General features: G+C 40.1%; 1 protein-coding gene across 2 annotated transcripts in view; it reads right to left on the bottom strand.

The window, feature by feature from the left end:
• The window catches only part of MDGA2 (MAM domain containing glycosylphosphatidylinositol anchor 2), a 434,436-nt gene that overhangs the window by 164,569 nt on the left and 257,453 nt on the right, over positions 1 to 12,414 (bottom strand). The window contains exons 1-2 of one of the 2 annotated variants that reach the window (XM_007662937.1): positions 2,769 to 2,773; positions 2,429 to 2,430 (exon numbers count right to left, since the gene is read on the bottom strand). The exons of the other annotated variant lie outside the window; for it this stretch is intronic. The gene's annotated coding sequence lies outside the window, so the exon portion shown is untranslated. Of the gene's footprint in view, positions 1 to 2,428; positions 2,431 to 2,768; positions 2,774 to 12,414 lie in introns of those variants that run through there. 2 annotated transcript variants of the gene reach the window in all.

Here is a 12,414-nt window from a genome sequence, read left to right as displayed (position 1 = left end):
ATGACCCTGTCTCTACTCCAGCGCTCTGCACATAGTAAGCGCTTAACAAATACCAACACTGACAGAGTGATGCCAATAGGACACCAGTCAGTCAATCGTATTTATTACACTGAATTTTGAGTGCTGTACTATGCTCTTAGGAGAGTACAATAATTGACACATTCCCTGCCCACAGCGAGCTTAACAGTCTGACAGTAAGCTGATACAGAAGGTGTAGTGCCCAGGTTTTCATATGACTGGTTTTACTCCATCAATGAATCATATTTATTGAGCACTTACTGTGTGCAGAGCACTGTACTGAGTGCTTGGGAGAGTACAATAGATACATATGTTCCCTGCCCACAATGGGCTTACAGTTTACACACCCAAGGTCCACCTTTTTGAGTGGTTCCATGTTTTTTACACATCCTGTTTGCCATCAAGAGACAAAATGGATCACAAAAAACATGACCCTGCAGTGCAGTCAATCCAATTCCAATGAAGAAATATTGATCATATCTTCGCTTCAATGGATTCGGCACGCAATTATATAATAATAATGATAATTGGGGTATCTGTCCGGAACTCACTAAGTACTGAGTACTGTGCTAAGCACTGGGTAGATATACCACCATCAGATCGGAGATGCCCACCAGGTACCATGGCCTAGTGGCAACAGCATGGGCTTGGAAGTCAGAGGATGTGCGGATTCTAATCCCAGCTCTGCTGTGAGACCTTGGGCAAGTCGCATAACTTTTCTGTGCCTCAGTTACCTCGTCTGTAAAATGGGGACTAAGACTGTGAGCCCCACACGGGACAGGGTCCAACCTGATTACCTTGCATGTATCCCAATGCGTAGAACAGTACTTGACTTACAATAACTGCTTAATCATTACCACAATTCTTACTATTATCATCGTTGTTGGATATCGGCCGAAATGTGGATTCTAATTACTAGCCTTAGTCCTTTCATAGCATGTGTCTTCATACGAGCGCTGGCTTGTTGGAGACCTTTCATAGCAGCCATAGGCTTAGACAGAAGTGGAGTCAGTTGCCCATTCAAGTTGTCCATTGCATGGGGCCATTAGCTCTTCGAAGTAGACCTCCACTCCAGTTTGCTACCAGAAGCAGCTAGAAACTAGAAACAGTTCTAGGAGTTAGAGGACCTGGTTCTAATCCTGACTATGCCACTTGCCTGTTGTGTGACCTTGGGCAAGTCACTTAATTTCCCTGTGCCTCAGTTTCTCTACACATAAAATACGGTTTCAGTACTTGTCCTCCTCTATTTAGTCTGCGAGCCACTAGTGGGGCAGGGACTGATTATATTGTATCTAGATTCAGTGCTTAATACAGTGCTTGGCATATAGTAAGCAATTAACACGTACCGCAGCTGTTATTGTTATTAGGCATCTGCAGCTCTTAATTTAGTCTGATTAACTTATTTTTCAGAAACTGATATACATTTCAATGCTTCATTTTGGTAATTTCTAAAATTTGGTTGAGTGAGATGTGTTTTTTGTAGCTTACTGAATTGAACGGAATGAAGTTTATTCAAATAACTTCCCGATGACCCTATATTTAATTTGATCCTACATAAATCACACACAAAAAAATTCAGCATAGAAAAATTGATAAACTTAGAAAGATGTTAATTGCTGTGGCTGCTCATATAATTAATCATTAGCTATCTGTAATTCCATGAGGTGGCTCAAAAACATCTATTTTACAATTAATACATTGTTAAAATTCTGCAAGGTTGTTCAAAAACATCTATCCAGGACTAATTAAACCTCATTAAAATACACTCTACATGACAATATAAATCTTCCTTGGTTAAACTTAATTTGAAACTTCCATTTTCATTTTAGCTAGCATGATTGCATAATATTAATTTCAACAAGCATGGCTGCCCTTATAGATTACTCATTCATTTTAATGTTTTCATTATTAAATCTCTGTATCTTTAATCATTAGGTGACAAGACACGTATGTCATTAAGGATCTGAAAGGTCAGACAGGAATGTTCCTAAAAATTACAATAATCATAATGATTATTTTCAAGTATATACTTTATGAAAAGGATATACATAAATTACAACTTAATTTTTCAAATACGAATTGCTAATTTACCCATAAATATGTATCTTTCAAAATACTCCCATCTTCTCCAAGGACAGACATTAAATACGTTGCATTTTTGAAACTAATCCTGGCACCTTTCTGAAGCCATCCAACACTACGTTGAGTTTCGGCCTCCTGAAAAGCCAAAGAGAAATCTGGACGTGATCAGGAGGGTCCTGCAAATAAGATGTTCAACATAGCTTTGTACCATTAGAAAAGTATGACACATATTCACTTGGAATGCTGCATGGAAATACTGCATGGAATTCTCTTTGCCGCATCTTAGGTAGAGGAAGCAAAGGTACAGATTTATATAATCAAAATGAACAGCTTCTTTGCATGAAGTGAGTGAAAATATTAGGACTCTTCTGCCTGATAGGCTGGAAGAGCATGACTGAAGACTACAAATCGTCAAGAACTACAGGAAAGCTTAAAAGAGGACTGGGGAGCCCCCAGTGGAGTTATAAAGTGGTAGGTTCAAGATGAACAAAAGAAAACACTTCTTTCAGTCACAGCAGGTGTTAAGTACAGTATATAAAATTCAGTACCCCAGGAAGCTGTGGAGGCAGAAAATATAATTAAGAAAGGATTTAATACATTCAAGCAAAGAAGGGCTATAATGAGGAAGAAAAAGTTTAGTAACTAGAAAACCTAGGGATGAAAGAAACTACACATCCACCATAAGGATAGATGTGAATGAAGGTAAATAATGCACATTCTTACAAGCATTCTTCGGGGCTGCTGCTGGAAACAGATTGCTGGGTTGTATGGGCCATTCAGCTGATTTAGTACAGCATTTCTTATGTTCCTGTGTAACTCCAATCTGCAAACTGGGTTTACTCAAAATCTAACCAAAAATGGCTAAAGTTGGAATATTTGCCCATCACCAACTAAGGAAATCAGGCTTGCCTTCTTGGTCCAGTCCTGTTCCAAATATTCTACTAACCAGGCAGCAAGTTCGCTACGAGATATCTAGAAGCTGCTGTCACCAAACACTTCCGATCTTCCCTCAGACCCTTTCAATTCAGATTGAGCGCATCATTACAGTTCCTTTGAATTACTCACCACTGAGCTCCTGAACGCTGATGACTGCTATGGGGATACCCCTGTGAAGCTATACAGAGTATTTTATCGGCTACTGCCATCATGAACAACTTTTCATTTTGAGGGAGGGGGTGAGAATGAGACCAGGGGTTTTAGGAGGGGTGATGACAGAGAGGGATCAAACTTCAAAGAGTGAACAGGTCTGAAAGTCAGCATTTTGAGTCTTTACAGCCCTTATAGGAAACTCTCAGGACTACCCCTAGTGAAGCTGATCATAATAATAATAATAATAGTTTTTGTTTAACACTTACTATGTGCCAAGCACTGTACTAGGTGCTGGGGAAGAAGCAAGAGCAGCATCTATACAAGTGCTTGCTCTGTATAGTAGATAGAGCACGGGCCTGGGAATCAGAAGGACCTGGGTTTTAATTCCAGCTCACCCACTTGTCTGCTGTGTGATCTTGGGCAAGTTACTTAACTGCTCTGTGCCTCATTTACCTCATCTGTAAAATGAGGATTAAGACTGCTAGCCTCATGTGGCCCAGGGGCTGTATCCAACCTGTCTAGCTTATCTCTACCCCAGCGCTTAGTACAGTGCTCAGCATATAGTAAGTGCTTAAAAATACCATAAAGCAAGAAAAATAAAGATTATCAGGTCAGATACAGTCCTGGTCCCTCAAAGGCAACAGGGGAGGGAGAACAGGTATCGAACCCCATCTTACAGATGAGGCACAGAGAAGTTAAGTAACTTGTTGAAGGCCACGGAGCAGATAATTGGCAGAAACTAGGTTCAGTGACTCCTGAGCCCATGCTTTTTCCACCAGTTCAAGCTTCTTCTAGTAACTAAATGGAGGGGTAGTCCAGTTCAGAGACCTATTTTCCCCACAGAATGGGCATTCCATTCTGCTTCTTAGGCTACAGGTGCTTAACAAGCGGGCAGCCCTTTCACTACCTCTTCTGCAGACCACAGACCCACCAACTGGAACAAAGGTCGCCCTCAATGTGCACTGATTCATAACGCTTTCCCCCCATCCATTTCCAAACTATGCAACAAACAGAAGTTTACGTTCATATGAATATATTTATGTGCATACAAACGTTTTCCTGAAAATATGTACATATACTTTCAGTAGCACGAAGACAGTCTGGATGAAACTCTTTAACAAGCAAAATCCTAATTACCTGGGATCCACCCTTTATGTCCCAAACTGAACGGTAAATGCAAATGAATCTAGGCAGCCTGACTATTAAATCATTTGTACGCTTGTAAATGATGTGTATAACTGGAAGGCATTCCAGAACTTTCTTCCCCAAAACATTCTGCTTTCAATACTAATTCCATCAAATTGCTAAATTACTCCAACTTTGGATGTGGGCATCTGGTCAAAGGAAACATAGGTTTAAACCTGTCGTGAAAAGGTAAACCTTGAGATGTGGGTTGAATTGTATTGCCATTTCAATCCAATATGGAATTGCCCCAAACTCTGATTAAGTCCACTTAAATTATTTTTACAGTGTGAATTAGAGAAGCTGAAGTATACTAGAATAGGAATAAAAATCCATTCCTGCAAGTGGGAGGGATTCTGTCTTCAGCTACTGGCATGGGTTGAGTTGCCTTTGATAGCTGAATTTCAACTAGGGGAACAGATTCAGATAGAATCGTTGCAAGATGTTAACCGGGAGCAATATTTAAGCTTGAATTAGGGTCTGCAAAGGGAATTCTGAACTTAATACTTTGAAATTCTCTTGTGTGGTTCCTATCCTTCCTTTTCCCCAGATTTCTACTGCTTTGTAACAGTAAATAGCAAGATGACATAGCTTATGGGCTTGGCCCTGGTTCAGCCTGGCTGAACTCCAACTGTCTTCAATGGGAGACCATTTTCTCGCCTTAGCAGAGCTCCTGGGAGGTCCTTTTGAACTCGATGGGTGATCCCAGCTCAGACAGCTCTATGGGATGCTCTGGGGCCTCTCAGCCTGCAGCTCTTTAACTATTTAGGAAGTCAAGCCAGTGATGCCTGAAGTTCAACAGAGATGCGATCAACAAGACCACTTACCTCAGATTGTGGTGAGTACAGGGAAGGTACTGTGCAACTCAACTGAAAAGTAGCAAAGGCAATTTGGCAAACTGAGGCAGTCTGAGGATTTCCTCAAGACTGGGTACTCAAGGGGCCCAAATCCCACTCATGAGGACCAATTTTCCTCACTGGTACTAATATTTTCATTCATTCACTTATTCAATCATATTTATTGAGCACTCACTGTGTGCAGAGTACTGTACTAAGCACTTGGGAAAGTACAATACAACAGTAAGCAGATACACTCCCTGCCCACAGTGAGCGTATTTTATTCTTTTTTTGGTGGAATTCAGCTAGATGAAAACAGTGGCTGAATAAATGAAGGTTATGTAGGTGTGGGCAGAAAATACTGAAACAATGCAAATTCAATCACTCAGTAGTATTAATTGAGTGTTTACGCTGTGCAGATCACTGCACTAAACAACTGGAAGGGGGAGATAGATTGAGTAGACATAGAACTAGTAGACACAATCACAGCTTTCAAGGAGCTTACAGTTTAGTAAGGAAACTACGATAAATTACAAGTAGGGGGAAGCAATGATGTTTAAAGATATGTATATGGGAGCTAAAGTGTGTTGGGGGATCTGATAACCTAATTGCTTAGGGGGCAAACAGGGTAGGGAGACAGTGCTGGAATTCTTGAATTTATGATGAAATCATGCCCATCGACTCCAATGCACTGTACTTTTCCAAGAGCTTAAAGTGGCAAGAGCTCACTAAATACTATTGATTGGATGACTGACTGACTGAATCCCGGAAATCCTAGACTTAAGACCTTATGAGTTAAGATGAATGGCACTTTTAATCTAGACCACACTGGAAAATTTCCAAATAGAAACAAATGGCCAGTTCTACCATGTGAAGTTGCCTTCTTGATCAACTTGTGTCAAGGAAAACTCATGTTTCGTTCTCATGCTGAGCCTAGCGCTGCACACATGCCCACAATCAGTTCGCTCCACACTGCCTTGCAGTCTATTTAGACCGAAATGTGCCAGTAGAAGAACAACCCCCTAACTCTGCAGCCATGCTCTACCCAAAATAGAGTGAAAACACTTGATACAGTAAAACTTACTGTAGCTTAAAAGGCAGATACGTTTGATAGGAACAATTTTGCCTTCATACTTGGGACCACTCTTGACAGGTCTACAAGGAAGGAAACCAAATGTTCATTATCTCTTGTGCCCTTTATATCATTCATTCCCAACAAAGGATGAACTTCACATGAAAGAGTTTGTCAGGCCAAGATGACGTTCAAGAGGGCAATGCTAAGCTTTGGTGATTCATTACTCTTTTTAGCAAAACAATTCTCCTCTGCCCCCAGTGATTAAACAAACAGCATGGATGCTAAAGGCTAGACACAACTCTGAAAGGTAAAGTTATCTCACATTTCTCACTCCTGGATTAAGGTCTCTTGGGTCAGAGTTCAGGAGCACCCACTCACATGAACAAAGAGTTGATGCTTCCCTGCTGAAAGCAATTTAACCATTTCTGGGGATAAAAACTACTGTTATCTGAAATGGGACTACTATATTGTTCCACAATGAAGATAACTGTCTTAAAAATGGATGCTTCAAGGGACAGAGAGAAACCAAAAGGAGTTGCAAACTTCTGCCACAAGTCTTCTGCTAAAGAAACTCAGAAGAAAGTGTGGTCCAGTGGAAACAGCATGGATAGGATATACCACTGCCACTGACTGATGCTATTTTGTGCAACAGAGAGAGGAAAAGTTTTGAAGCTTCTCATGTTTTTAAGGTGGCTGATGGTTTTTTTTAATTCAAATAACAACCAGATAATTTCATCATAACTGTTGTTGATTAAAAAAAGGTCATCATGCTATTAGCAGTTTGAAATCAGGCAGGACATTAAGAATTCATTTTCTTTTTCTTTAACAGATCTAATGCAGCCAGAGTCAGGAAGTTTTCAGTCCTGAAACTCAAATTGCAATAACAATAATAAAATAAGAAGAAAGTTGGAAGGTGAGAAAGGATATTATAACTTTTTCCTTCCTAGTCAAATTTCTAATAAAAGCTTATAAAATAATCCATCTGGCATAATGGATCAATTACATGTAAGCTTTATAATCCTCAGTGGACTAAACTTTAATTGATAACTTGGAGAAATCTTTTTAGACATATGGATGTTCGAAGGTAGTGACATACGATTTTGCTCAAAGCAGATGTTTTTCTACTAAATAATTCACAAAAAATATTTTTCTCCATAAATCACTCCCAGTAGACCAGATGCCTAATTCAATACAATGAGAATGACTGCTCTGTACACTTTACTGAAAAAGAAATGAAATGTCATCACCAGTGTCACAAATCATTATTTATCCTAGAAGAGCTTTTTGCAGGGAAAGTTCTTTTTTTTTCCCCAACAAGATGTTACACAGTTTCTATCCTGATGTTCAACTCAACTCTCTTTAATTGCGGCATTAGTTCATTTATAATTGTACTCCCTATCAGGGCGACTTCCTCAGAGACTTCTAATAATGTTGCTTTCCTGTTGAGTTGGAAGAGTTTTCTGCTACACAGAAAGATGTATACGGCGGTGGTGTGTCCAGTCTATATGCTGTGAAAATTAGACCCAACATAGGAACACATCACAGGACTGTGTCCTACCTGATTAACCTGTATCCACCCCAGTGCTTAGAACAGTGCTTGGCACATAGTAAGCACTTAAGTATCATGATTATTGTTATTATTACCAGCCTCTTTAGGCTGTTATGAGTTGCTCCTAAAATTAGTATACAGGATTTTGGCCCTTGATAGTTTTGTTAAAAGCGTACTATCTCTGGGGGATGGAACACATGTATAGTGACAATTGTTTTTTCCATAGGGTTTATCACACAGAGAACTGCAATCAGTAAGTGCCCAATAAATACCATTACTCCTCCTACTGCTACACTGATAGGTAATCATTTTCCTACTCTATATGCACATTTTAAAGTATCCTTTAAATATGCTTTCTTCTTGGAAAATGTGATTTGGGAGATTTGCACAGTAGCGTAATCTCATTGAGAACCCAGATTATTATAATGGTCATATTTATTGACTGTCTACTATGCACCAAGCACTGTACTAAACACTTGGCTAGATACAAGGTAAAATCAGATTGGACACAGTCCCTATTCCACATGGACGTCTCGCAGACGAAAAACAGATTGAAGAATTCACTATAGCTTGTCCTACTATAAGAGAAAATTAAATCTTCTTTGCACTTAATGGGAATGGTATGCCACTTGCCTGATGTGTGACCTTGGGCAAGTCATTTGACTTCTCTGTGCCTCAGTTACCTCATCTGCAAAGTGGGGATGAACACTGTGAGCCCAAGGTGGGGCACGGACTATCGAATCATCAAATGCAATTTGTTTTCTGAAATAAAAGTTGTGAACAAGTACAGTATATTACATTACTTTGAACTTAAAGCACATGATTGAAGATGTGAAAACCAGAATTAACTGCATGCAAAGGATCAACAGATTTAAGAAATAATCATCAGACAAAGGAAAAATTACATAAAATCCTCTGCACTTCTTGGGAATAGGGTATCATTTAAAAAGTCCTTTTTTAAAAAATTTAAAAATATATTTGCCTTAATAATGACCCAGTTTTTTCATTGAAGACAGTTGAACACAGAAAAATATCAAGATAATTTCACAGAAATTACTTCTAGGAAAACAATTGGATTAAGTTTTGAAAGCAATTAACAAACTGCTATTCATAATTACTATATCAGAATACAAACTAAAAGCTGAAGAATATTTATTACATTCTATGACCCTGTGAAATAATAGCAGAGTCATTGCAAAATCCAATCTGTGGAAAGGCCACTACTTTAATTTCAGTTTCCCTAGCTCACAGTTCCTTTTTTCTCAGGGTAAAGACAGCATTCTGCTCTCCAAACTGGGATGAAAATCAAAATCTGAATTCCACAAGCCCCAACATTTTTAACTGCTTCAATGGAAATGCCATAAATGTCGGCCTCATCATTTTTGTATGAAAAAGCACTCTTGGTTGTATTTTAAGATGATTTTTAAAACAATGGATATTGACCTGCAACACTATTCCCATTTAAACCTTTCCTTTAGGAAAGCAGTTTGAAAACATTTTTTGTTGGTGGGAGTTATCTAGAAGTGATTCTTCTGATATCCAACAAACACAAACATGAATCGCTTAACTGCCCACTTATACCAGCTTCGTCCTTACTTACTAGCTTTCTCTGACTTTCAGGTTATTTCCTATTCTGATGATATCTTCAACTAGATTGTAAATTCCATGAGGACTGGGCTCATGCCTATCCGTTCCGTTGTACTACTCTCCCAAGAGTCTACTTCAGTGCTCTGGGCACAGTAAATTACTCAGCGAATACCATTAATTGATTTATTGTTTGCTATTTTCACAGAATCACTTTTAGAGTAAAGGAAACTTTTACACTCTCCAAATCTTCCTAGATTTTCTCATCCAAGCCACTTTTTTTTTCAACTCTCTTTGGGAAAGCTCTTTCTTTTCATTCTACTGGGATCTCGTCTACCTTGCCACCAACCTCTCACCAATGTCCTGCCATGGTCTGGTACGCCTTCCCTCTTCATGTCCGATAGATAACCACCCTCCCCACCTTCAAAGCCTATCTCTTCCAAGAGGCCTTCCCCAACTAGGCCCTCATTTCCTCTTCTCCCACGCCCCTCTGGGGCACTCTTGTCCTTGGAATTGCACCCTTTTAATCGCCCTTCCCTTAGCCCCAGAGCACTTATGTACTTAGTATCTTATTTATATTATTATCTGTCTTCCCCTCTAGACTTCAAGCTCACGGTGGTAAGGGAACACATCCACCAACTCTGTTACACTGTACTCTCCCAAGCGCTTATTTAGTACAGTGCCCTGCACACAGTAAACACTCAAATACAATTGATTGATAGAGTGTTTAATTCTAAAGCTCAGAGCAGGGCAGACAGTTTGGTTTGGAATCTACAAAAATGCCAGTCTCCTGTTTGCTTTCGTGTTCTCTGGGCCTGAGCAGCTGTTCTGGTTGGAGTGGTTTGGGGAATAATAATCAAAATGACAGTAATTCTAGCATTTGCTAAGCGGTCACTATGTGCCAAGCATTGTATTAAGCACTGGGGTAGATTCAAGATAATCTGGTGGGATAAGGTCCTTGTCCCACATGGGGCTCAAAGTCCAAGAAGCAGGAAAGGGCAGTGGCCTGGGAGTCAGAGGACTGGGTTCCAATTTCAGCTCTGTCACTTGCCTGCTTTGTGAACTTGGGCAAGTCACTTAACTCTGCTCTGACTCAGGCTACTCATTTGAAAAATAGGAATTCAATACCTGTTGTCCCTCCTTCTTGGACTGTGAGCCACGAATGGGACAGGAATTGTGTTCAAACTGATTCTATCATATCTATCCCAGTGCTTGGTACAGTGCTCAGTTCATAGCAATTACTTAATACCACCATTGGCATGTATAAAATGGACATTAAATCCTGCTCTCCCTTTTCTCTAGACTTTCATCCACATGTAGAACACAGGGATCATGCCTGATCTGATTGTTTTACATCTACCCCAGTGCTTGGTACAGTGGTTGGCACAGAATAAGCACCTAACAATACTACAGTTATTATTATTATTGTTACATGATTATTTGGGCATAATCTGAGTATGCTCTATTAATGTGGAAAACTTGGGAAAAAGGCAAAGAGGTATTCAGTTGCTTCCTCTCTGGAATTTATTTGACTGTCTCTCCTGCAAAATTGTAAGGTCCTTGAGGGTAAGGATCCCATCTAGTTATTCTATTGTAATAATAATGTTGGTATTTGTTAAGCGCTTACTATGTGCAGAGCACTGTTCTAAGCGCTGGGGTAGACACAAGGGAATCAGGTTGTCCCATGTGGGGCTCACAGTCTTAATCCTTATTTTACAGATGAGGTAACTAGGCACAGAGAAGTTAAGTGACTTGCCCACAGTCACACAGCTGACAAGTGGCAGAGCTGGGATTCTAACCCATGACCTCTGACTCCAAAGCCCGGGCCTTTTCCACTGAGCCACGCTGCTACTCTCCCCAGTACTTAGTACCATACTTTGCAGACAGTAAATGGTCAATAAACACTAGTGACTGACTGAGCATTTCCTAATCACTGTATTGTGTTCCATCCAAATTGTGCAACGGAGCTCTGTGTTTTAGCATAAATGATGATAGCAGTCACCACTTTTAATGTGTTATTTTGATTCTGCTTCCACCATTCCCTCTCTAAAACCTCAACAACTTGCTTTTAAAATTCAGCCAAGATGGTGTCCACTCTACTATCTCCCTCGGTTCAACATATTCTAAGAACTTCATGGATCATTTCAAGTGGGTGGTGTCACTTTCTCAGAAGATTCACAGCTGAAGCTCCTTTCCCCCCACACCATCTACATTAAGGTGAATGCCTTAGTTGCTTAATAACAGTAGGCGGTAAGTTCCTGTGGCAGGGATCGTATCTACCATCTCTGTTTTACTGTACTTACTCAAGTGCTTAGTAAAATCCTCTGCACACAGTAAGCTCTCGATACCACCGATTGATTAATAGTTGCTTTACAAAGAAAGAGAACAGGTAATTTAATCCCTATTTTACAGATGAGGCAACAAAGGCACAGAGACGAGACTTGCCCAAAGTCACAAAACAAGCAAATGATGGAGGCGGGATTCAGGCCCATGCTCTTTCCACTAGGCTACGTTGCTTCTCCTTTCCAGGACACAAGGAGTATTCACTCTTGTGGGGACATTTTCAAATGGTGCTGTTTAGGTGCCTACCCATATCAGTACTAGTAGTATTTATTAAGTACTTACTGGTGCACAACACTATACTAGGTGCTGTATGCAGGAGAGAGCACAATCACACTTCCTCCCTTCAAAGTTCGACTGAAGGCTCATCTCCACCAAGAAGCCTTCCCAGACTAAGCCCCCCTTTTCTTCAGCTCCCCCTCTTCTCCCCGTCACCCCGACTCGCTCCCTTTGCTCTACCCCCTCCCCTCCCCATAGCACTTGTGTATATATGTACGTATCTATAATTCTATTTATTTGTATTAATGCTGTTTACTTGTTTTGAGGTGTATACATCTATAATTCTACTTAATTATACTGATGGTATCGATGCTTGTTTCCTTGTTTTGATGTCTATCTCCCCCATTCTGGACCGTAAGCCCGCTGTGGGCAGGGATCGT

This window comes from Ornithorhynchus anatinus, chromosome 14 (assembly GCF_004115215.2).
Source record: "Ornithorhynchus anatinus isolate Pmale09 chromosome 14, mOrnAna1.pri.v4, whole genome shotgun sequence".
NCBI lineage: Eukaryota > Metazoa > Chordata > Mammalia > Monotremata > Ornithorhynchidae > Ornithorhynchus > Ornithorhynchus anatinus.
Note: the sequence above shows the minus strand (reverse complement) of the source record. Positions and strands in the feature narration are given on the sequence as shown.